Here is a 23,611-nt window from a genome sequence, read left to right as displayed (position 1 = left end):
GCAGGTTCGTGAAAGTTCGTGGTTCGTGAAGTTTGATGAATCACGAACTGCATGGTTCCGTTTTTTCCCAGTTTGTGCCCATCTCTAATCTGGGGACCAAGTTCTACAAGGAAAGGTTGAAGGAGCTCAGTATGTTTAGCCTGGAGAAGAGACGACTGAGAGGTGATATGATAGCCATCTTTAAGTACTTGAAGGGCTATCATATAGAGGATGGTATGGAGTTGTTTTCCATTGCCCCAGAAGTGCTTACTTCTTGTGGCCACTTCTTACATGCCCAGGGTAATGCAGATCGCCACTTTGGGGTCAAGAAGCAATATTCCTCAGCCCAATTCATCTAGGGATCCTGACGGTGTTCTGCCATCTTCTGGACATGAAGCAGGGGTCTCTGGGGCTGTGGGGTGGGAGAGGTAGTTGTGAATTTCCTGCACTGTGCAGGGGGTTGGACTAGATCACCCTGGAGATACCTTCCAACCTTATGGTTCTAAAAGGCTTGAAGGTTCTTCTGAAGGAAGAGGAGCAGAGCCACTCTCAAATTTCAAGCATTTAAAATGTTCCACTGGTGACATCTGTACTTATGCGTCATCATGGGGGTACAGTTATGCACATTACAGGCACAATACAGAAAAGGAATTGGGGTGCCTAAACCCTAATGAAATCTCCAGGATATAAGCCTTTTAAACACTCTCTCCTCGGTCTTCTGGGGACCTCCGCAATGTTCTTTGTTGCACAGTTTAATGGTGATACTTTCAGGTAGGTAGCTGTGTTGCTCTGCAGTAGAACAGCAGGATTTGAGTCCAGTGGCACCTCAGAGACCGACAAGAGTTTCAGGGGATCAGCTTTCGAGAGTCAAAGCTCCCTTCTGCAGGTACAAAGTCAAAACTCTTGTATCTGTCTCTCAAAAGCTGATCCCCGGAAACTCTTCTTCGTCTCTGAGGTGCCACTAGACTCAAACCCTGCAGTTTAATGGGGCTTTCTACATCGGATCAGGCTTGTTACCGGTGCAGCTGTGGATACAGTGCAGTGGCAACTGGGCTTCCATGTGGCAGTTTCCCCTGTAGTTTTCCAGGCCAGTCCCTCAGCAGCAGCCATCCCCTCTCTTCTGGGACACTGGGGCTTTTAAAAAACATTAATTGGAAATTGCAGGGTGTCTTTTGTGGTGGTACTCACCAATACCAAGTACTGGCCCCTTTGGGGAGGGTGGAGTGTTCTCCCAAGTCCTGACAGGGGAATTAGAGAAAATCCGCACAAGCTTATATATGAGTACCAGCACTTTAAAAAAAGAGAGAAAGCACTCAGCAATTGAATTGTAAGAGGTTCTGTGAATTCCAGGCTTTCATTTTCTTTAAAAAAGCCTCTACCCCTTCCATTGTGGGAATAGGCCTTTTCCCTTATACCTCTGCAATAGAAAGGGCTATAGACTTTCTTTTTTTAAAAAAATGGAGGCTGGGAATTCACAGGACCTTTTACACTCATTGTTATAATGGCAAGTGTAAAAATAAGTGTAATAGGTTCAATCAATTCCCAGATTTAATTTTTTTAAAAGAAAAATAAGTCTCTGTTCTCTTCCATTGTTGAGATAGGCCTTTCCCTTTATACTTCTGCAATGGAAAGGGCTAGAGACTTACTTTTTTAAAAAAGGAAAGCTTAAAAAAGGAAAGCTTGGGATTTTATATTGCTAGGATATAATATAATTAATATAATTAATATAGCATATAAAATGGAGGTAGGGTTGCCAGCTCCCCCTGGCAAGTGGCAGGTGGATGGAGGAGACTTACCAGGTTGGGGTGGGGGGCTTGCCAGCAACATCATTAAGAACATAATCAAGGCATTTGGATGGAGCTTCACTTTTGCTTCAGTCTGAGCTGAATTCCTAGGGCAGTTTTACCCAGTCAGTCTCCGGTGCTGGCTTTGATAACTTCAACACTGTTGTAAGTGGCCATTTTGACTTCTGCTCCATTGCACGACAGGGAGTCCTTCAGCTGGGTCAGCCTTGGCAAGTTGTGGTGGAGTGTTTTCTTTGCCAGTGTCAACATGCTATTTTTCTATGAAGGGCTTGCTATTGATGCTTCGGGTAAATGCAAACCCTCTCTCTTAAATGTCAAAAGCCAGGGATCTCATTTTCCTTTTTTAGTTGTAACAGAGTGAGAATTCGAATGTCAAAGTGACCTTCCAGGCTCTCCACTTTGTGTTGCTTTTCCCGCATGCTTGGTCACTGAGAAACAGGCAGATGTGTTGTGATAACTCTGCCAGGAGAGAGGAGACACATTCAAAACTCAGGCAGAGATTATTTCTTTCTTGAAGCAACTGTCGCCTGCTCTGCTTAACACTCCAGCTCATTGACTGCCTCCAGGCAGTCCAGCCTAAGAAATTTGGTTCCTATCAAGTCATGCATATCTAAGTCTTGGACTACTGTAACATGCGGTGTGTGGGACTGCCCTTGAAGACAATTCAGAAGCTACACCATTGTGGGAGTGTGTCTCTTGAAAAGGGGCAGCCTCTTAATTGTGCATGATGCCAATATCAAAACAATTGCAATGGTTACCTACATACATCTGCGTTCATTTTCAAACACTGATGCTTGTATTTAAAGCTCTCCTGGCTTGTTGGGACCCCTGTGCCAGAAGAAGCAATCCCCCCCCCTTATGAATCACAGACCACCTTTGCTTGGTTCTACAACTGCCTTCACTGCCAGTGGCTGCCCTGCCATGGCCTTCATGAGAAATTTTTCCATCATTACTCCCGCTCTCTGGAAAGGGCTTCTGAGAGCAGAACCACAAGTGACAAAAGGCACAGATTGGACACTTGCCAGCTTCCCTCAAGTTTTGATGGGAAATGTAGGCAGCTTGGCGGAATGTTGGACAAGTGACAGTTGAAAGGTTCATTGGACAGCAGTCAGAGAGCCAAGCTGCGAGACCAGGATGTGCCTACATTTCCCATCAAAACTTGAGGGAAGCGGACAAGTGTCCAATCTGTGCCTTTTGTCACTTGTGGTTCTGCTCTGAGACACTTGGGACGGCTTGGTTCTCCTGTTGGGAAAGGCCACCAGCTGCGGCCTTTAAAAATGCAGGGATTTTTCATGAAAGGTGTATTAGATAAGCCAGTTTGGGCTTAGTTGGATTGTTGTATAATTTGCGGTGCAGCCATGATTTTCTTTTTTCTTACTGCACGCTCCCATCCCCAGCCAATCTGTCATGTGATGCTCAGAGGACTTCTCCATTGGAGACAAGTTAGAGACCTCAAAGCGGGGGGGGGGGGGGGGGGCTTGACCACAGTTTCACTTCTCCTGTGGAAGAGCATCCCCAAGGCAAATTTAGCAGCCCCTGAAGTCAGGTTTGCTGCTCTCAAGAGAAGTAAGACTAGCGTAGCCCCCAACCCCAGAGTTTGTGCATAACCATAGAACAACGGAGGTCTCCAGAGGTACTTGGAGGAATCCATTCACACACCCGGCCAATTCTACCCTTTGCCCACTCTCCTATTGTAGCCTCACCCATCCAGCCATTGTGGGTCATCAAATAATCTTTTTACACCTATAGTTCCTCCCAGGAAGACCTAATCCAACTTTCCTAGTGCATCGTCCCACTTTGGAGACAGTTCACCAGCCTTATTGCCTCACCCTGGAGACAGTTTCCCAGTCCTTTGTCCCACCCTGGGAAGACCCATTGAGGCACTGTCTTAGGGCAGAGACTCTCAGTCCTGCCTCAGGGCAAGTTACACAGTATATATGACTGTCCTGCCATGTGCTCCGTGTGCTCCGTGTGTGTGTGTGTGTGTGTGTGTGCTCCGTGTGTGCTCCGTGTGTGTGTGTGTGTGTGTGTGTGTGTGTGTGTGTGTGTGTGTGTGTGTTCTGGACCCTCCACACGCCCTCAGGTAGCACGTCTGAGCCCTCCTCTCTCTTGCCATGAAGTACTGCTCACCGAAGCTGCTCTCCTTCGGACACCCCCAATCTTCTGGACCTGGTAACTATAGAACCAGCTCTGCAACTCTCTCCAACTTTCCTCCCTGTTTTTTCTAGTTAGCTCTGGGTGTGTGTGCTGTGTGTTTTGTGTGCAATTGGCCTATAGTATTTTAAATAAAAAACCCTTTTTGATTGAACATCTGCCTGCTTATTGAAAGGGTTCTCTAGAGGAAAGGATCCTTGTACACAAAGGTGCAAAAGATCCCAGCTACCCCTTCTTGCAAGCGTCTTCTTGTTGCTAATTCCCCTCCCTGCTTTAACTACAACATTTGAGGCTACTGACTGTGTAGTTTCTCTTACATTTGCACCAGGACTGTTCTTTTAATAGCTTGTTGCAAGAGCTTGGCCTTGCCTTTAGTGGTTTGTGTTAATAGCTTTGTTTTTTTTTAATGACTGTGTTCAAATGGTTTTGGTTTTACTGTTTTAGTTGTCACCTTCCTCAAGCCGTTCTCTGGAGGGGAGGCATATAAATGTTCTAACTATACAAATAATGAATGAATTGGTGGCACCTTACCCCGGCCCAGTTCTCGGCATGCCCCATCCAGTGCGTGGCAACTAGATAGACCCATCCAGGTCGCTGCCCAGCATCCCCAAAAGGTGCTCTGCCTGCAAAGGGGGGGGAGCCCTCCTATGCTTAGTGAACAAGAACGGAAGCCCCCCACGGTCTACCCAAGCATGATATTGTTGATGTCAGGCTGGAAAATGTCATCATAAAGAAAGCTGCAGCCTGATGGTCTCTTTCCATGTTTGTGTTGTTGTTGCTGCTTGTGAATAACTGCAACTCCTCCCCCACCCCCACCCCCGCCAGTGCCATCTGTGTATTTAACACCCATAAAGAAATAAAGCTGTCATCTCAGGGAAGCAGCTGACGTTCGAGTAACGGCAGCACCTTTCTGCACTGAGTTAAATGTAATGCCAAAGGCTGTTTTCCTTCACTAGGGGGTTTGGGGTTGCATCCTGTAACCAAACACACGGCTTTGTTATTACAAGTGAAAAAGACTCTGGGTGAGAGGCAGAAAGAGGCAGTGGCCATTCAATAAAGGGTGATACTCTGGGTTTACATCAGGCCTCCGTAGGGCTGCCAGTGGGGATGGGGGATTCCCCATTCCCAGCCCCTGAACTCCGCTGCCGTTTACCTGGCCAGAGGGGGGGGGGAAAGGGGGAGGAACAGGCCTCCTAGGCGTGCTCTGGGTGCAGCACAACCCAACCACGTCACTCACAGATGTGATGTCATCACGCAGGCCCTGGGAGCGCTCTCGCACTTTGCACTGGGACAATTTGGGCCTGAAATGGGCCGATTCTTTAAAACAGGGTGAGTGCCAAGTCCCCCCTACCCTGGCTGGGAGGATAAGGGGACCCGGCACCCCTAGTTGCATGGGAGTCACGGCTCCTGAGCACCTGACCAAAAAAGCATTCTGCCTCTGGTACAGGAGGGAGTAAATAGCCAGCATGACTAGTAGTAGCCTTTGATAGCCCCGTCCTCCATGAATTTGCTTACTCCCTTCTTAAAGCTTTCCAAGATGGCAACCGTTGTTGTATCTCCTCCCCTTGCGATGGCAGATTTTTGGTTGTATCTCTTCCTCTTGCGATGGCCAGTTTGGTGTAGTGGTTAAGAGCAGCAGGACTCTAATCTGGAGAGCCAGGTTTGATTCCCCCCTCTTCTGCTTGATGCCAGCTGGGTGACCTTGGGCCAGTCACAGCTTCTTGGAGCTCTCTCAGCCCCACCCACCTCACAGGGGGATTGTTGATGCAGGCATAATAATGGCATACTTTGTGAACTGCTCTGAGTGGATGTTAAGTTGTCCTGAAGAGTGGTATATAAATTGAATGTTGTTGTTGTTGTTGTTGTTTTCCAGGAACTGGAGCACCATCAAGAGGAAACAGGGTGTTGCATGGACATAAAGGCAATTTTGTGGCAGCACAAAAATGGAATCATAACTGCCCACCTCCGTTTTGGAAACGGTGAGGTCAGAAACCGCATGAAAGAGCTGCCAGCATTCCACGAGTGGGGTGCCATTTTTAAGACATGGGGAAACGGTCAAAGATTTGCTTTCTCCGACAGGGTCCTGTCCATGGGTTAAGAGTGACTTTCTTTAGAGGTCCTATTTTGGGTTCCCTCACTGTCTGTGGTTCAACAGGTTCATGGCCTTTCCCAGAATGGCACCAAGTTTTCAGGGCTCCTCCCCCCCCCCTTTTGGAAGGCATTGGGATGATTTCTTAAACGGTTCGCTGTCTCTCCCATTGTTTGGTCGGTTAGGGAGAGGGGCCACCAGCCATGTGACCATTTTCAAGAGGTTCCAGAACTCCGTTCCCCTGCGTTCCAGCTGAAAAAAAGCCCTGGTTAGGCCTCCCTGATTATGCGGCAGTCATTCCAACTTCAGAGCAAAGCTATGGAATATTAATAGCCTCTTGCACTTGGAAATTCACTCTGGGAACTGTTGCAGTTGAAAAGCAACTCATAAATGAATAAATACATTTATTTTCTTCTGCATAGATGAGTGAATAGTGTTCATTCCACCCGGAAAAAGAATGCCTTCCGACTTTGCAGGGGGAGCAAACTCAGCCCCACCCCTGACTCACGCAGTCCAGGAGTGCACGCATGCGCTATGTGCGCACGTATGTAGGGGCAGCCGCAGGCGCAGGAAACCCTGACGCCACCCCTGGGAGGGGGGGCATGATAGAGGTTTATAAAATTGTGCACAGGTAGAAAGAGTGGACAGAGAGAACTTTTTCTTCTTCTAGAACATGAGGGCATGCAATGAAGTGGATGGGCAGAAGATTCAGGACGGACAAAAGGAAATACTTCAAATCAAACCCACCCCCAAGCAAACTGCATGCACTGAAAGAGCACCTTGAATACCCCAAGCTCCTCCTTCCAGCTAGTTCCAAAATCCAGGCCTGTTTCTCTGGGCAGTTTTCTGTCTGGGCACCACCAAACTGGTCTCTGTTTCACCACCACAACTGCCAGCTGTCTTCTGGGCTAGTCGCGTCCACCAGCTGTCACTTGCCATTGAAGCGACATCTTCCAGCCATTAGTGCCCATCGTGGAGATGTGCAGATGACTAGTTACTGCCACAATATTTATTTATTTTATGATATTTACAGTGCACCTTTCTCAATGAGACTCAAGGCAGATTACACAGTGTGAGATTAGTACAATCAGTATCAAGGACATTTCCATAAACAATGCCCTCGGGTAAATAGATACAGGTTTAAAAAGACATAGTGTGAGCAAGAATCCAATATAAAGTAGAAGAAAATACTGGAAGAGAACATAATCACTTCTAGGATTGACATTAGAAAACATAAAGCACAGGTAGTACATAGGAGCACATATTTAAGACCTGACCTGACCTGATATCCAATGGAATAAAATTGAATAAAATAAATAAATAAATAATTTAAGACAACAGGCGGTATGTCTATGGCCCTGAACTCATTTGCGAAGCATCTGAGTCCCCCTCCCTACAATACAGCTCTCCTATCAGAGTGAAAGCCTTTTTGAATAATAATGCTGGATATTGTATTGTTTTGTAATATTGGTTCAGCTGCCATAAGGGTCCATTGTTTCACAGGGTATATTATATGTAAGGTAAAGGTAGTCCCCTGTGCAAGCACCGAGTCATTACTGACCCATGGGGGGATGTCGCACCACGACGTTTTCTTGGCAGACTTTCTGTTACGGGGTGGTTTGCCATTGCCTTCCTTAGTCATCTACACTTTACCCCCAGGAAACTGGGAATTCATTTTACCAACCTTGGAAGGATGGAAGGCTGAGTCAACCTTGAGCCAGCTACCTGAACCCGGCTTCCGCCAGGATCGTACTCACAGGGCCAAGCTACAAGTGACGAATGACACTTGAACGGCAAGTGGATTAAGTGGAGGGCAAGTGAACAGGGAGAAATACACTTGCCGTTCAAGTGTCATTCGTCACTTGTAGCTTCACCCAAACTGTGAGCAGAGCTTGGGCTGCAGTACTGCAGCTTACCACTCTGTGCCACGGGGCTCTTATATGTATATTTAATAATAATTTTATAAATAGTGATAACCAATACATTGCCACTGATGTATCAATTTGTCATCTAGAGATCCTTGGATTTCAGCTGCCGTACTTTTCCCAGGCAAAGCTGATAATAACCAAGATCCCCTCTATTTATACAGCCCCTTTTCTCAAAAAATGCATTTGTGCCAACTTATTTACTGTCAGTTCTTCTTCACTCGTGCTTCAGATATGTAATTTTCTTATCCGTCAAGCTGCCAGCAATTAATGCAGCTTACGGAGGACGACTCTGCTTTCATTCCTGAAAAACGCGGCTCACACCCGATAGAAATGTTGCTGCAAATATTAGTGTCTGTAGTGCTAAATGTTGTCCTTTTGTGTTTGCCTGATTATTATACTTTTCAAATACTTTCTTCCGCTCCGATGACTTTGAAATTGTGCTTGGAGCTTTCAGGCTGATGAAGAGAAAACGCCAATCCTGCATCTACCCTGGGAAAGAAAATGCATCTTTCTTGTGCAAATCTCAACGTTTCTGAAATAAGAAGCTACAGAACTAGAAACCCCCCAAGACTGTAACTAGAAATCCCAAACGCCATGCTCGGAAGATATGAGGCCATTCAGGAAAACTTGCAATGTTTTTCCTTTTAAAAAATAAACGAAGAAAATTGTCGCTGTTTTGTTCAAATGTTCACAGCCTGCTGTGAACGTTTGAACAAAATGTTCAAATCCTCCGGCTCCTAACCATCCTAAAACCGGCTGTCACAACCTGCTCGCAGGGACCTAACATGCAGCTCCATCACTGGGAGGGGTTGGGGAAGGACCCATCCTGGCACCCTTTGCCCCTCACTCAGGATCCAGGGATAAGAAACATAGCGGCCTCCACCAAGGTTTGTGACTTATGGGAGGTATGTTGCCTTGGTGTTTCGTATCTGAGGGACCGTCTCACCATATGAGCCCCGGAGGACTCTCCGCTCTGGTGGAAAACATCTTTTAGGTGTCCCTGGTCCTAGGGAGGCCTGCCTGGCGTCGACCAGGGCCAGGGCCTTTTCGGTCCTGGCCCCGGCCTGGTGGAATGCTCTGTCTTGCGAGACAAGGGCCCGGCAAGATTTGCTTGCATTTCGCCGGGCCTGTAAGACAGAGCTATTCCGCCAGGCATATGGCTGACGCCGGGCGGTGCCCCCCCGTGGAGGGGGGGTTAAACCATCGCCCCTATGCGAACACAGAGGCATGTATGAACCACTATGCAGCATGAACTGTAATATTTAACGTTTTTAAATGTTTTTAAATGTATTATTTAATGTTTTTAAATGTTTTTAATGGTGTTTGTATTTGTTATCCGCCCTGAGCCTGCCAAAGCGGGGAGGGCAAAATATAAATATAATAAATTAAATTAAATTAAATTAATTCACCTTCCTTAGAGGAATCCTAAATTCTTATCATCTCTTAGAACCACAGAACCAGGGCTTTTTTTCAGCTGGAACACGGTGGAACGGAGTTCTGGAACCTCTTGAAAATGGTCACATGGCCGGTGGCCCCGCCCCCTGATCTCCTGACAGAGGGGAGTTTAGATTGCCCTCCGCGCCGTTCGGTGCAATCTAAACTGCCCTCTGTCTGGAGATCAGGGAGCAAGGCCACTGGCCATGTGACCATTTTCACTGAGGGCGATTTAAACTTTAAAAAACTCCCTCCTTATTCCAGCTGACCCAAAGTGGTGTCATTGTGCGGTCCTAGGAGTGTGCATGCACTTTGCGTGGCATATGTGGTACCAGGGGCACCACCTCCTGCCGGGAGGTGCTCCCTGTACTGGCAACCCACTGAGTTCCACCCCCTTTTTCCCAGAAAAAAAGCCCGGCACAGAATACATAGGTGAAATCAACAGAAGCTCGTACAAGGGCTTTCTTTGTGGTGACCCCTACCATGTGGAACAGCCTGCCTGAGGAGGTTTGGAGAGCCCCCATGCTCCTGGCTTTCCACAAACCTCTGTCCTCACTCCCTTCCACGTAGTCATCTTAGCATGGTCACCATCACACACACAGACCCAAAAAACTGGAACCTGGAGCAGCTAATGTGCCTCCCCTCTTTGTTCCCTGGGCTTCTTTAAAGGCGTGCTCCTGCCAGTTGTATCATGGAGCAAGATGGGTAGATGGAAGAGGCAGCAGCCTCCACCCCTCCACCATCTCCCAGGCAGGAGCTGGAGCAGATCACACACCTCCCCTCCCCTTCACACACAGCTTGGGAAGCTGACCTTGCCCCCAAGAGACTCTTGTGTGCCCTTGAAAGACAGCTGTGGGGAGAGGAACGTTGAGACATAAGCCATTCTGCCTCCTGGGCGGGGGGCGAGGGTTGCCAACTCTGGATTGGGAACTTCTTGGAGTTTGGGATGGAGCCTAGGAGGTAGAGTTCCTCCGAGCTCCCTCACCAAACTCTACCTCCTAGGTAGTGTTGTCATAGAGTCTACTTTCCAACAAAGCCATTTTCTCCAGGGGAACTAATCTCTGCAGTCTGGAGGGCTCTAGGCCCCACCTGGAGGTTGGCAACCATAGCAAGGGCAGTGGGAGCAGCCAGTAAGGGGCACGGGCAAGGGAGGGAGGCCTCCAATAGCCACCCTAGCTGAGCAGCCACCACTTAAGACATTCAAATCAGAGCTTGGTCAAGATGGGTCACCGTGTTCCTCTGTCTGTAGCAGTAGAAAAGAGCAAGAGGCCGGGAGCACCTATAAAACGAAATTAGTGGACGGGTCTGAGCTTTCGTGAGCCACAGCTCACTTCTTCAGAGGGACTCTGGGAGGGGCAGTGGCTCTGGGGTGAAGCCTCTGCTTTGCATGCAGAAAGCTCCCGGTTCTATCCCCAGCATCGCCAGTTAAAAGGACCAGGCAGCGGGAGAGCAGCTGCCGTTGTGCCTTGATGGACTGATGGTCCGATTCAAGATAAGGCGGATTCACGAGTTCATGTGGCCCTCGCCCCACCCAAGTAACAAGAGGCTGTGCTGTGTTTGTCCTATGCACATGGTCTGTATATTCGTAGATCTTAAAGTGACTGTCCTAAAAATGAATTTCAAAAACAGGACAGAGCAGGAGATCGCTAAGATACCACTATAACCACTGGCCAACTCTCACCTTTTCCTAGGTTTGGCCAGGGGCATTGTTAGGGGGTGTCCAGGGGTGCCTGGGACCCCCTAAATTTGAGGGGAGCCCCTCTCTAAATCCCCCATGTCCCCGCCTCCATAGATAGTAGAGGCCCCTCCCTATGATGTCACCAGGCCCCGGTTCTTTTAAGCACCTCTGGCCCAGCCCCAGCCTCCCCCTGAAAGTCTATGCCCCTGCTGCCCTCTCATCCGCAAGGGAGCTTTTGCTTTGAGGGCACATCTCCTGAGCAGTTTTCTCGCTAAGAAATGATGAGCAGCCAGCCGCCGGAGTCGAGCGACTGCTAGTTACCGTGCAGAGAAAAGCACTGGGTTGTGCAGCCACATCCACACAAATCCGTTATTGGATTTTGATTGAGTGCTCTGTTGGCGAGGAAGCCCCATGCCCAGAGTGAGATCTATATTTCTTAATCTATCTGGGGAGTTCCTGCCCTGGACACCCCGAGCCGGCTGTAAATAATCTACTCTGGGAGGAACAGCATCTCTCTCTCTCTCTCTCTCTCTCTCTCTCTCACACACACACACACACACACACACACACACACTTTCCCCAAATCTGCTTCCCTGTCTGCAATGGAGTCTAAACAAAAATCAATAAAGTGATGGGGAAGGAAGACATGAACTGGGCAGGGCATTTAACCAGCCATGCCTGAACAACCCTTCAGCTGTTCTCCCCATGCGCCGCTCCTCCTCTGCAGCCTGCAGCCCGTTGCATCAGGCTCAAAGACAGCCGGGGCTGGAAGAAATTCAGCGGCCGGGCTTCAGACGGCAGGTCTGTGATGGCTGCAGTTGGGGTCAGGCAGGAATTTATCCCCTGTCCTGGGTCAGATCAGTCAGCAACCCCAGAGGCACGAGGCGGGATCCAGTGGGAAGGTCTCTAGCACTAGCCTCAGTGAAAAAGTAAGAGTCGTCCAACTGAAAGGGTTAAGTACCCATCAGAGCACTTGGGCAGTGTGCCCCCTTTCCCCTTTGCCTCTCTTTTTTCTTCCTTGCCCTCCTGCTTCTCTCTTTAGTTGAAATTCCCACTGTAATGACCTTGGGTGCAGAGATCTTTCTCCTTGCTCAAGTTACTCCGGAAAGCATAGCCTCTGCTGAAGGGTATCAATAAGGATCTTCCGGGCTGTCACTGACTGGCTTTCCAAGGTTGGTATCGATATGGTTCATGTCTTTCCAAGTGAAGAAAGGCCTTGAAATTTAGGACGTGTGTAAATGGAGTCATTAGAAGAGTCTGAGAATGGTTTGTATGCCTCTCTCTCAAAAACTGAGGATGCTGGGGCAAATTAGAAGTCCATGATCTACTGAGAGATTTTGGACTCAGGCCACAGCATGCAAGAGGGGGATTAAACCTCTATTGCCCCCTTTTCTGAATCTCTTTAGCCCCTCCCATATGTCAACTGCCTCAACAATGGAATTGGGTTGGACCCATTCTGCTACCACAATGCAAAGGGGCCTTCTACTGGCTCTGGAGGCGCAAAGAACCTCTTTTGCCAAGGGAAAGCTTCTTGCCCCATTAGCAAAGTAGATGCACAGGACAAAAACCGCAGGCACCACAGATATGTCTCTGCTTTTCCCTGTGGGCAACCTTTAAGGAGCCCCCTGAAGTCAGGGAAGCAGTACAGAGAGAAGGGTGAACCCCGTCCCTCCCGGGCACAGCAGAAGCACCAATGGCCACCCGCCTCTCCCCTCTAATCCTGCTTTTTAAAAACCCATGGGATTCCTGGATCTCCTAAGGCAACATCTATTTTGTCTCTCAAAGTGTACCCCAGAATGACTGCAGCACACCTAACCCCAGATGTCCTGATTTCTAGGGAAATCTCGCAGAGAGAGGTTCGTCAGCAGGCAGTCTAATTCAGGGCAATGGGTTGGGTTTCTACTGTCAGGAATCTAATCTGTTGTAAGGTTCCTTGGCCAGAGTTACGCCATGTTTAATCTGTAGTTGCTAGCCTTTTTCTCCCTCCAGGTCCAGGTGTTATTTTGACCGTGCTTTCCATGGGAGAGAATAGTCTTATCTGTTTCTACAGCCAGAGACCTTGACGGGCCGAGCCTTCCCACAGCCAAGTTCCCATCGCCCTGGAGTATGGGACGGAGGCTGGGAGTGAAGGGTTTGATGCATCACCAGTTTCGTTTTCTTCTCTCATTCTCAACAACGTATGTGTTCAGCCAAGATGCTTTCTAGGCCTTGGGATATGGATACTTGTGTCAGAGCCTAGTCTTTCAATAAACCTTTTGAAGCCAAGACATTGTGCTTCTTGCAGAAGGGGGAGACGAACTTTGGATAACAGGGATTCCATAGTCTGACATCTACCTGCACAGCCAGTTCTCTACCCTTCTGGCCAGTTTCAAAAGCAAGGAGAAAGGATAGTTTTAAATGTATGTCTTATTTATCGTTTCCCTCAGGGCTGGAACAGCTCAGAGGACTAAAGAATGCTGCTGTTAGGCCCTTTCTTCTAAGAGCTCTGCTTACTCTCTCGCCTAGCAAGGCAGCTAGTTTCAGCTAGGTAGCCGTGTTGGTCTGCAGTAGAACAGCAGGATTCGAGTCCAGTGGTACCTTAGAGACCAACAAGATTTTCAGGGTGTGAGCTTTTGAGAGTCTAAGCTCCTTTCAGGTATCTGAAGAAGGGAGCTTTAACTCCTGAAAGCTTATATGTTGAAAATCTTCTTGATCTTCAAGGCCGGTAAGTTTACTGTCTTCTCTTTCTCCAGTTTGTTAGTTCCATAAATAAAGCTTTTGCAACTTATGATTGGTTCAGAGTCCTGACAGCTGCATAGGCACTTCTGGGGCCCAAAACTGAATCAGAAGTGAAAATCTCTCCATTCCTTTGGTCGAGAATAGAAACGGAACTCCCAAACACAAAAACCTGTGACCAGTTTAGTTTTTCAGGAATAAGAATCCCAAAAGAGTCTTTGGTTGGGAGGTGGCGGCAGGGAGAAAGTGGACACAAGCACTCTTTCTCCTGTGCACGTGATGAAGTCGCTCCCGGAAGTGATGTCATCATGCGCACGGGAGAAATGGCACTCCCCAATTGGCCCTTGGCAGAAAAAAAGTTCCCCACCCCTGCTTTAAACCCCGACTTGGTATATAACCAAAAAGAAAGGTCTCCCAATCAGTATTTAAATATTTTTAACAGATTTTTTTTTTTGTGAATGAACTCTATTCCATGGAAAGTGCTCAGTGCATATAATAAATAGCAATAAATACAGTTAATAAATAAATCATTACAAAGTTAGTCAATTACATCCTCAACATTTGCAGTATAATAGCTCATATGTGTACAATCCGTGTAGAAGACAAGAATTTTTCTGAACAATAAATCGTATAGTCAATCCACTTGTAAAGAGGTATCACCATCTGAAATCCTCCCGAGACTGTATTTATTACTATTTATTATATGCACTGAGCAATTTACATGCAATATAGTTCATTCACCTCCAAAATTATTTAAAATATTTAAATATTGATTGGCAGACCTTTCTTTTTGGTTGTGCAATTATATCTCCCTTTGGGGCTTCCATTTTGTGATAGACTGGCTTGGTATAAAGCAGAATTGGATCAATCTAGTACTTAAGTTAGCTTGATCTCACTAAGAGGCCCTGGTTAGTACTTGGACGGGCGACCACCAAGGAAGTCCAGGGTCACTGTACAGATGCCAGCAATGGCAAACCACCTCTGTTTATTTCAAGCCTTGAAAACCCCCTAAGGGGGAGTCTTTATAATTTGGCTGTAACTTGACAGCACTTTACACACACAGTACCTTTTTATATCCTGACTTGAATGGCCCAGGTTAGCCTGCTGTCATCAGATACTGGCAGCTAAGAAGCGGCAGTACTAGTTAGTACAATCCACTTCTGCTCATCTCTTTCTTTGAAAACCCTTTGAGGGGTCACCAGTTTGGTGTGGTGGTTAAGAGTGACAGGACCCTAATCTGGAGAACCGGGTCTGAGTCCCCACTCCTGCACTTGAACTCAGCTGGGTGACTGTGGGCCAGTCACAGCTCTCTCAGAGCTCTCTCAGCCCCACCCACCTCACAGGGTGATTGTTGTGGGGATAATAACAACACACTTTGTAAACTGCTCTGAGTGGGTGTTAAGTTGTCCTGAAGGGTGGTATGTAAATTGAATGTTGTTGTTACGTCAACTGTGACTTGATGGGATTTTATACATATGCTCACATTTTTACCCTATTTTGCTTCATGGCAAAAGAGGAATCATAAAAGCTGCTGAAACACCCTTAGAGGAAGGGCCAGATTAAAAAAAGCAGCGAGTGAGAGAGAGAGAGCAGGAGGTTGGACTAACCTTGGACTAATTTTCGATCCCTGCTCTGAAGGGCTTACAATCTCTGCAATATGGAGGAGTGTATGCAATATCGTTTAAATATTGCAGTATGTATTTTGGCTGCAAGCGTCTACCTAGCAGGGGATCTCACCGTAGGATGAGCTCCATGGCCTTATGGTCCCTTCCTGGTTTTATTGAGAAGGGGAGTACAGCCGACAGTCCTTTACCGCTGAGTAGCACCTCCTCTGCTGTCCTCAGGACGCTTTGTTGGCAAGCCTTGTTCAGCGAGGCTATCAAGCCATACATCATCGGAGCAATGACCTTTTGATTAGAGCTTGCACAAATACATCATCAAAGCCCCGCTGATCAGCCAGCTGCTTTTCCAGTGATGCATTCATGCCATACATCATCCGGGTGTCATTCAGGGATGATGGATTTGCAGCTGGTATCATCAGAAAGCCGTCGCTCACCTGCCAAAGGGTCGCTTGGCAGGAACAAAGGCTGGACCGGGGAAAACAGGCAAGTCCGATCTCGTCAGAACTCAGAAGCTAAGCAGGGTCCACCTGGGTCGGTAATTGGATGGGAGACCTCCAAGGAAGACCAGGGGGTTGCAGAGGCAGGCGATGACAAACCACCTCTGTTAGCCTCTCGCCTTGAAAATCCCAGCAGGGGTCGCCATGAGTCCGCTATGACTTGATAGCACTTTCCAACACCACCAGTCTATTTTTTTTAAGAAGAGGTTTTCTAGATGGGCTAGGAGAACAGGGTTCTGCCAAGAGAGCAAGCAAATAAGTACCCCTGAAGAGTCCAGTTAGACCCCTACTGGTGCAGACGAAGGTCTTGTGTGAATCCAAAATTCTGTTTCCAAGAATGGAAAGCACCCCCCCCCCCCACCCCCCAGCCTTTCAAGATACTTTGCTGTCCCGAGCCTGGTCCAGCCTTCCCCTCCTCGGCCTTCTCCACTGCCACTTGTAGCCAAGCCAAGCCAGCATTGGGGCTGAGCCTGTCTAGCAGTGATGTCTTTCCCTCCCATGCCACTAGGTTGCCAAATCTGGGTTGGGAAATTCCTGGAGATTTGGGTGTGGAACCTGGAGAAGGCAAGTTCTGGAGAGGTAAGGAATCTTCAACGTTTTCATTTCTGGGAACTGACGTCTGCAGCCTGGCGATCAGTTGCAACTCCAGATCTCCTAGTCCCACCTGGAAGTTGGTAACCTCACAGGCCACTGATGACCCAACCGTTCACGTGTGGCTTGGACAAAGAACCAGCCCTGACTGTTTGTGTACAGCATCCTGCATTCGGAGGTAGAGTGCTGCTGCTAGTGGAGGTTCCACTAGCCTTCAAGGCTGGTTGTCACTGTAAGATTCTATTCCCCATAAATTTGCCTGAGCTTTTTAAAAAGTTTCAAAAGCTGCGGCTGTAGCCACATCTTGCGCTAGGGAATTCCACGGGCCATGAAGAAGCCAGCCACTGCCAGAGATGTGACTAATGCAGACAGCTGGAAACTCCCTTTCTCCATTGCCACACAGCTGGGTTTGGGAGAGCTGCTTTTAGCAAGCTAGTGTCCAAAAAGCAGAAGGGGAAAGATCCGAAGGAGTTAGCCGTGTTAGTCTGTAGTTGCAAAATAGTAAAGAGTCCAGTAGCACCTTTAAGACTAACCAACTTTATTGTAGCATAAGCTTTCGAGAATCACAGCTCTCTTCGTCAGATGCAACCGTCAGGTTGCATCTGACAAAGAGAGCTGTGGTTCTCGAAAGCCCACGCTACAATAAAGTTGCATCTGATGAAGAGAGCTGTGGTTCTCGAAAGCTTACACTATAATAAAGTTGGTTAGTCTTAAAGGTGCTACCGGACTCTACTATTTTGCAGAAGGGAAAAACAATCGAGAGCTAAGGCTCCTGTTCAGTGCGACGAAATCCCATCCGGTTTTGTAACAAATCTCATTCTCTTTCTCTCTCTTTTGTGGAACAAGCGCTGGCAGTTGTGACTACAATATTGTGTGCCTTTGCAATTACATTCCTTTCCTCCGGAACAAAGCGGAGCACCCATCACCACAGCTGCATGTTGCAATAATTAGAGATCGTCGCTTCAAGGGCTGAGCCGAGTGCAAGATCCGTTTCGCTGAGCTTGTAACTGGGCCCTGCTATATGTACTACAGGATGCATCCTGCACTCTAGATAACAATTAACATGGCCCTGTATTCATTAGGAAGTAAAATGCCATCAGCAACTATAATCTCCCCAGGCAAAGTCAGCCCCGCAAGGGGAGATTTTAAGGAGCCAATTAACTCCCAAAGACTCTCTTACTCCCTCCATCTGGGTCAATATATCCTCATTCAACTTAATGGAAAGTACATTGGGTTGGAAAGTAGGAACTAGGCAGCCAGCATCACTGTATAGCGTTCCACGCCGAATGAAAATTAGCAGCTTAATAGCCCCAAACCACTGGCAGCAATAGGCAGGGATAATTTATAATCTGCTTTTAAAAAATCACCGTCGGGTCCATTAGCTCTTGGAAAGTGGTCTTCTCCCAGCCTGGGAAAGATTAGAATGGATCATGATCACAGCTGATCAATACAATTGATTAGGCACTAATAGATTCCAGAAGCATGAAATCTAATTAAGTCACCATCGAGTGTTTTCCTTCTCTGTTTTTTTTTAAAGATTGCAGCTTCAAGCCCACAAAAGCTAATGCCAGAAGAAGAACTTATTTAAGGTGCCACAAGACGCCTGCTTATTTTACCTTCCTCTGAACATCCCGTCAAGAGGAAGAGGGATTCAGTCGTCAGCACTAGCAAACGTGCGCCATTAGTAGGCCTGTGGCAGCCAGCTGTGGGCCTCGTGACACGTTACATCATGTAGGTTAACATCAAAGAGTCTCTCTACACGAGACATCTGACGCATGAAAAACATGTGCAATGTTAGCCCGGAAGGGTAGTTTAAAAAGACAGAGCCGGCGGCAGGGCAAAGGCTTTTCTATACACTGGAGCTGTGTGAAGGGGCTGTGCAATGCCAGAAGGAAAACTTCAGCCCATTAGAACCTCTCCAGGTCCAAGCCTGGCTCTGGAAGGCAGCTCCAGCCCATTTCCATTCTTTGCTGCCCTCTGGTTGCCATCCCACACAGTTTTAGACTGGAGAGGGAAAATTGACAGAGCCTTCGGGAAGGCGGAGGTGAAATTAACAAACCCTCTGAGGAGCGATCTCTGCCGGCTCTGTCTTTTTAAACTATGCTTCCCAGCTAACATTACCTCTCCCTACATTTGACAAGCACATGCTGAGGCATCTCATGTAGAGACGAGACTCTAAGGCCCTGTGTGAATACAGTAAACACAGTTGCAAATGTAGACATAAACTTGTCAGGGGAGCAAAACTGGCTACTGCTCCTTGCTGCAGGGAGCAAGCCTAAGTAGGCCTACTCAGAAGTAAGTCCCATTTTATTCAATGGGTCCTATTCTCAGGAAAGTGGTCTTAGGATTGCAGCCTCCATGTCAAATCAAGGTTTGCAGTGTGTATTGCAAAACAAGATGGTAAAGGAAACCACACCCTCCAGTTTACAAGATCTGAGCAAGTCTGTTAATGATACGACTTTCATAGAGTCGCAATAAGTCGGAAGCGACTTGATGGCACATACTGCACGCACACCCTCACACACTGTGTGCTAGTCCTCCCAGGCTCTTTTTATTTGGGGGACTGAACCAACAAGCTGAAGACATTTGGCAGGATCAGGTGCGGCACAAGCAGGCAGAACCACACAGAAAAATGGAATCAAGAGCAGAGACAAGATAGGAGCAGGTCGCTTTTGGTCTCCATAATGGCCCCTTTTGTGTCCCGACAGAACTTGGTGAGCTGCCTCTCTACCCAGGGGTTTTTTTCTGGGAAAAGTGGTGGCGGAACTCTCAAGAGGGAAATGAGGGAGAATATGATTCTTTGAAATCATATTATTTTCATGCACTATTGCCGAGTATTTTCAAGAAGTGCCGGAACTCCGTTCCCCCACGTTCCCCCTGAAAAAAAGCCCTGCCTCTACCCATTACTTATCTGGCTATTATACTCCACTTTTCTCCCCTGCAGGGACTGTACTGGCACTGTGGAAGACCTGTATATTTCGAGGAGTTTAGTGGTGCACCACTGTCCGTCCATCTTGCCTGAATATGCCTTCTTGCCCAGTTCATGCCAGAGCCTGAATATGCCTTGCTGATGTAAGCTTTAACCTTGCTGTTTGTTAGCATTCTCCTGTCCCGGACACGGATGTCATGGACGGGGTTTAGAAGGGGGTGCGTAAATTAGCACCAGAGGAAGGGAGGCTTACAGGCCATCATCTCTTGAAGCAGAGCCAGGCAGCCAGCTTAGCAGTCAGCCTCCAGCAATCAAGACGGGCCCTGGGCGCTAAGAGCATTCCTGGCCTTGAACCCCACCCCCTTCCTTGCCCATAAATCATCTTCTCTTTAATCATCTCTCTTTTGAAGAGGATCAAGGTGTCGGATGGAAATACGTAGTTTTTACCTGTATAAACCTCAGAAACCCCCTTCCCATCAGAACCTCAGCAGAGGCTCAGCTGCAGACAGCGCCGTGCAAACCGGGCCAAAGGAGTCCACTCGTTGCTGTCGGAAGAGGTTCCCAGCAACTGAAGGAGTGTTGAGGCATATCCGGAGCAGATGTTGCCTGTCCTGGACTTTGGGTGGACACCCGGGCAGTTGCCCCATCTCAGCCTTGCACCGGGAACAGCCCACCTGCCCCCAGGACCCCAGGAGCACTCACCAACTGGGCCGGGGACAGGAAGGAGGCTCACACAGGCAGGAGGAAGCAGGCAGGCCTGGGGTTGCACCACCGCCGCAAGCAGGGCCCTGTTGGCGCAGTGTGGTTTGAACTGTAGCTGAGCTATAAATAAGGCTTCCACACACTTATAGCATTCAAGTGTATGTACAGTTTATTTACAGTGACTTATATACAGAATCTTGTTCTCAGTGTCAAAGTGCTTCGCCAAGCACCTAATGGAACAAGCTCCACTCCAGCACAAGACACTGCTGGCTTATATCCTCCCACAGCACCCCCCAGTGTCCAATCATAACACATCTGGTGAGGTGTTGTAGGTTGTTTCTCTGCTCTTGCATCATCCAAGGACCTGTCAAATAGATCTTTTACATCAGTAGTGACATGACAGATACAAACAGATACAAGACATGCTTCTTGGCTCACTATGTCAACAGGCCCGACAAACAGCTGAGGGGTGCAGCGGAAACAACCGGCCAAGCCTGCCAAACAGCTGAGCTGCGTGGCAGCACCGTAGCATGCACCAACGCCCTCCCCAGCCCTGTCAGCGGCAGCCAGGCACCTGGTGCAGACGGGCTGAGCCCGGGCTATGCCAAGAGCAAAAGCTCCACCCAGAGAGGTGGGCCCAAGTGTCTTTGGGTGCCTGGGGCTGATTGGCTGTGAGCCCAGGAGGGAGGAGGGGCCATCATCGGACAGACAGGAGGAGAAAGGGGCGTGAGGGTGGGGGATTGGAGGGAGCATCAGGGAGCAGGCGGGACCTAGGGACGGATTGGCTGCCCCTGTGGGGGAGGGGCAGAAGGGAGCTATAAAGGGAGGAGTTTCCCAGGATGCCCGGGAAGAGAAGGCTGGAGAGAACTGGGGAGCAAGCGAGAGAGAACGAGCAAGAGAGAGAGTTCACCCAGTGGGCAGGGGGGGGGATCAGGTGACGTAACCACCTCCCCTCCCCAACTCTGAGGCCGAGGGAACTCCTCCCCTCCCAGCATCCGGGAAGGCGGCAAAAGGTGGGGCCCGGGCTGGGGGTGGCAGCAACGGGGGGGCTCACGTGGCATTAGGGGATAGCCTGCCTTTGTTATTCTATTTCTTGAATGTTTGGATTTTTACTTTGTTGAATTTATGCACTCATTTCTGTATGTCACTTGTTGTTGAATAAATTCTCTTTTCCTTCTACACTTGCAATCTCACTGCACCCAAATCCCCAAACAGGAACCCCAAACAGCTTACAGCATCATTCTCCCCACCTCCATTTTATCTTTACAACAAGCTTGTGAGGTAGGTTAGGCTGAGACTGTGTGTCTGGCTTAAGGTCGTGTAACAAGCTTCCACGGCAGAGTGGAGATTCAAACCTGGACACCCCCCCCCCCAGATACCACGTCCAACACTTTAACCACGATGCCAAACTGGGTCTCTGTGACTTTCCACTCACATTGCTACTGTGGGAGACAGACAGCCATCAAAGGCAACTTAATTGATAACTTTGCATTTGTTGCTAAATCCCATACAATTAAAAGATTCCTCCTTAGTACAGGAAAAGAAAGTCTCACCCAGGGGTAGACCAGCCCCTTAACTTACCAGGAGCATCCTTGGTTGGCATTGCCTTGCGGGGGGCCAGTGAGGACCAAAAGTCAGCTCAGCCAAGCGGCCCCACAGTGCAGGCAGCAACACGAGGTCCGGTCGGCCCAGAACCTGGCTGCAGCAGTGGAGGCAACATTGCAGTCTGCAGCTGCGCCTCTGCCAGGCTCCAAGCTGAGCGCACTCTGCAGGACTGGCAACCCCACAGGTAACAGCTGGCTCAGGGCACCCCAGGGCTGTTTCCGCTCTTCCATCCACTTCGGAACACTTGAGTCAACTCTCCGGACTGTCCGTTTAACACTGGGGGGAGGCTGGGATTCGTGCCTCTCACCTTCGCCTCTCGACTTTGCTAATGAAAGTGAAAATTTCTCAAGGCGAGCTCAAGAGAGCGATCAGAAGACTGCCAAGAAAACCACCAATACTACACAGGGTGTTTCACTGAAGAATTCCTGCACCTGCCCGTTGCTCGATCAATGTCTAAGAGGACAACCCATCAACAAAGGAGAGAAGGCTACTGACCAGCCACCCGCTCTCTCTCTCAAAGCTTTTGTTCCTCAAAGTCCATAGAATTCCAGACGGCAGGAAACTGGAAAAATATTTATGATTCATTTTTATTTACCAAATGTATAGCCCGCCTTTCTGCACTGATCGAGGCCACCAAGGTGCCCTCCTCCAAAAAACCCTCATATAAATTGTGAAACAGGACAGTAATTTTTTTTAAATCATTTTTGATACAATACTGATGGCTGCCCCAAAAGTGAGTTCTGCTGTTAATTTCCTCCTCCTGTGACTGGCAACAAGCAAATGGGCACGGACATCTGCCATGGTCAGATGCCAGCCGACATGTGGGCTCCCTGCTCATTTCTGTCCAGAAGTCCCTCTACAGGTGCAGAAAGATCTTGTGCCCTGCAGAAACGGGTGAGATTTCTCTACTCCGGAGCAAAGCTTTTGCGCCCCATTTCTGCTCCCTTTCTGCCACAGACCTCGGCTCTAGGTCTCCAGCACAAATATTCTCCCAACCTCAGTCTTTCTTGTGCATTTTTGTTGGAGGTTTCCATTCAGCCGAGTCGCATAGCAGGACTGAAAATTCACCGGAGATTCTCTCAAGGCAATTGCACAGGGGGTGGCCTGAAGTTGCTGACCTGCGCAGCACACGGCATTTGGACGATTATCGAGTCATTCCTAATTATTGTGTTGCCCAAAGCCAATTTGTACGCCGGCAGATTGACATCTTTTCATCGGCAGCAGCTGCCTTTCCCCAACATAATGGAAATTATTGTTTTTAGTGTACATTGTCAGAAAAAATGACATTCTTGCTGATATGACGGAAGCAACTTGTATTCATTCACTGCAGAGCTAAACAGATATTGTCAGGCACAAGATGGTAAGTCACTTTCTGCTTTCAGACAGAAGAGTCTCATTATCACAAAAGGTAATGAACTGTTCCCTGGGGGAATGATATTGGAAAGGAACTGCAGAGAGCTGGAGATCCCTGCGGGCCAGAGAGGGGATCTGGCGACAGCTAAAGCAGCTTCCTAACTGGATCGCTCAGCAGAGGTTCTTGGTAGGAATCTGCTGTGATCTCTGGGCTGGGAGATCTGGTTTTCAATCAAGACTGCTTTGATCATCCTGTCTGAAGAAAGGAGTTCTGACTCTCAAAAGCTTATACCCAGAAAATCTTGTTGAGCTCTAAGGGGCCACCAGTCTCAAATCCTGCTGCTCCGATCTCCCTAGACCTTCATCCAGAAACAGACAGGGGAAGTGTGACCTTGTCAATTCTCCAGGACCTCACAGCAGCATTTTAAACTCTTGAACGTGGTGTCCTTCTGGGGGACACACTGTAGGATTATGAGTCCTGCTTAGCCACGACTCCAGACAGGGCCGGCGCCACCATTGAGGCGGTGAGA

This window comes from Eublepharis macularius, chromosome 2 (genome assembly GCF_028583425.1).
Source record: "Eublepharis macularius isolate TG4126 chromosome 2, MPM_Emac_v1.0, whole genome shotgun sequence".
NCBI classification, from domain to species: Eukaryota; Metazoa; Chordata; class Lepidosauria; order Squamata; family Eublepharidae; genus Eublepharis; species Eublepharis macularius.
Note: the sequence above shows the minus strand (reverse complement) of the source record.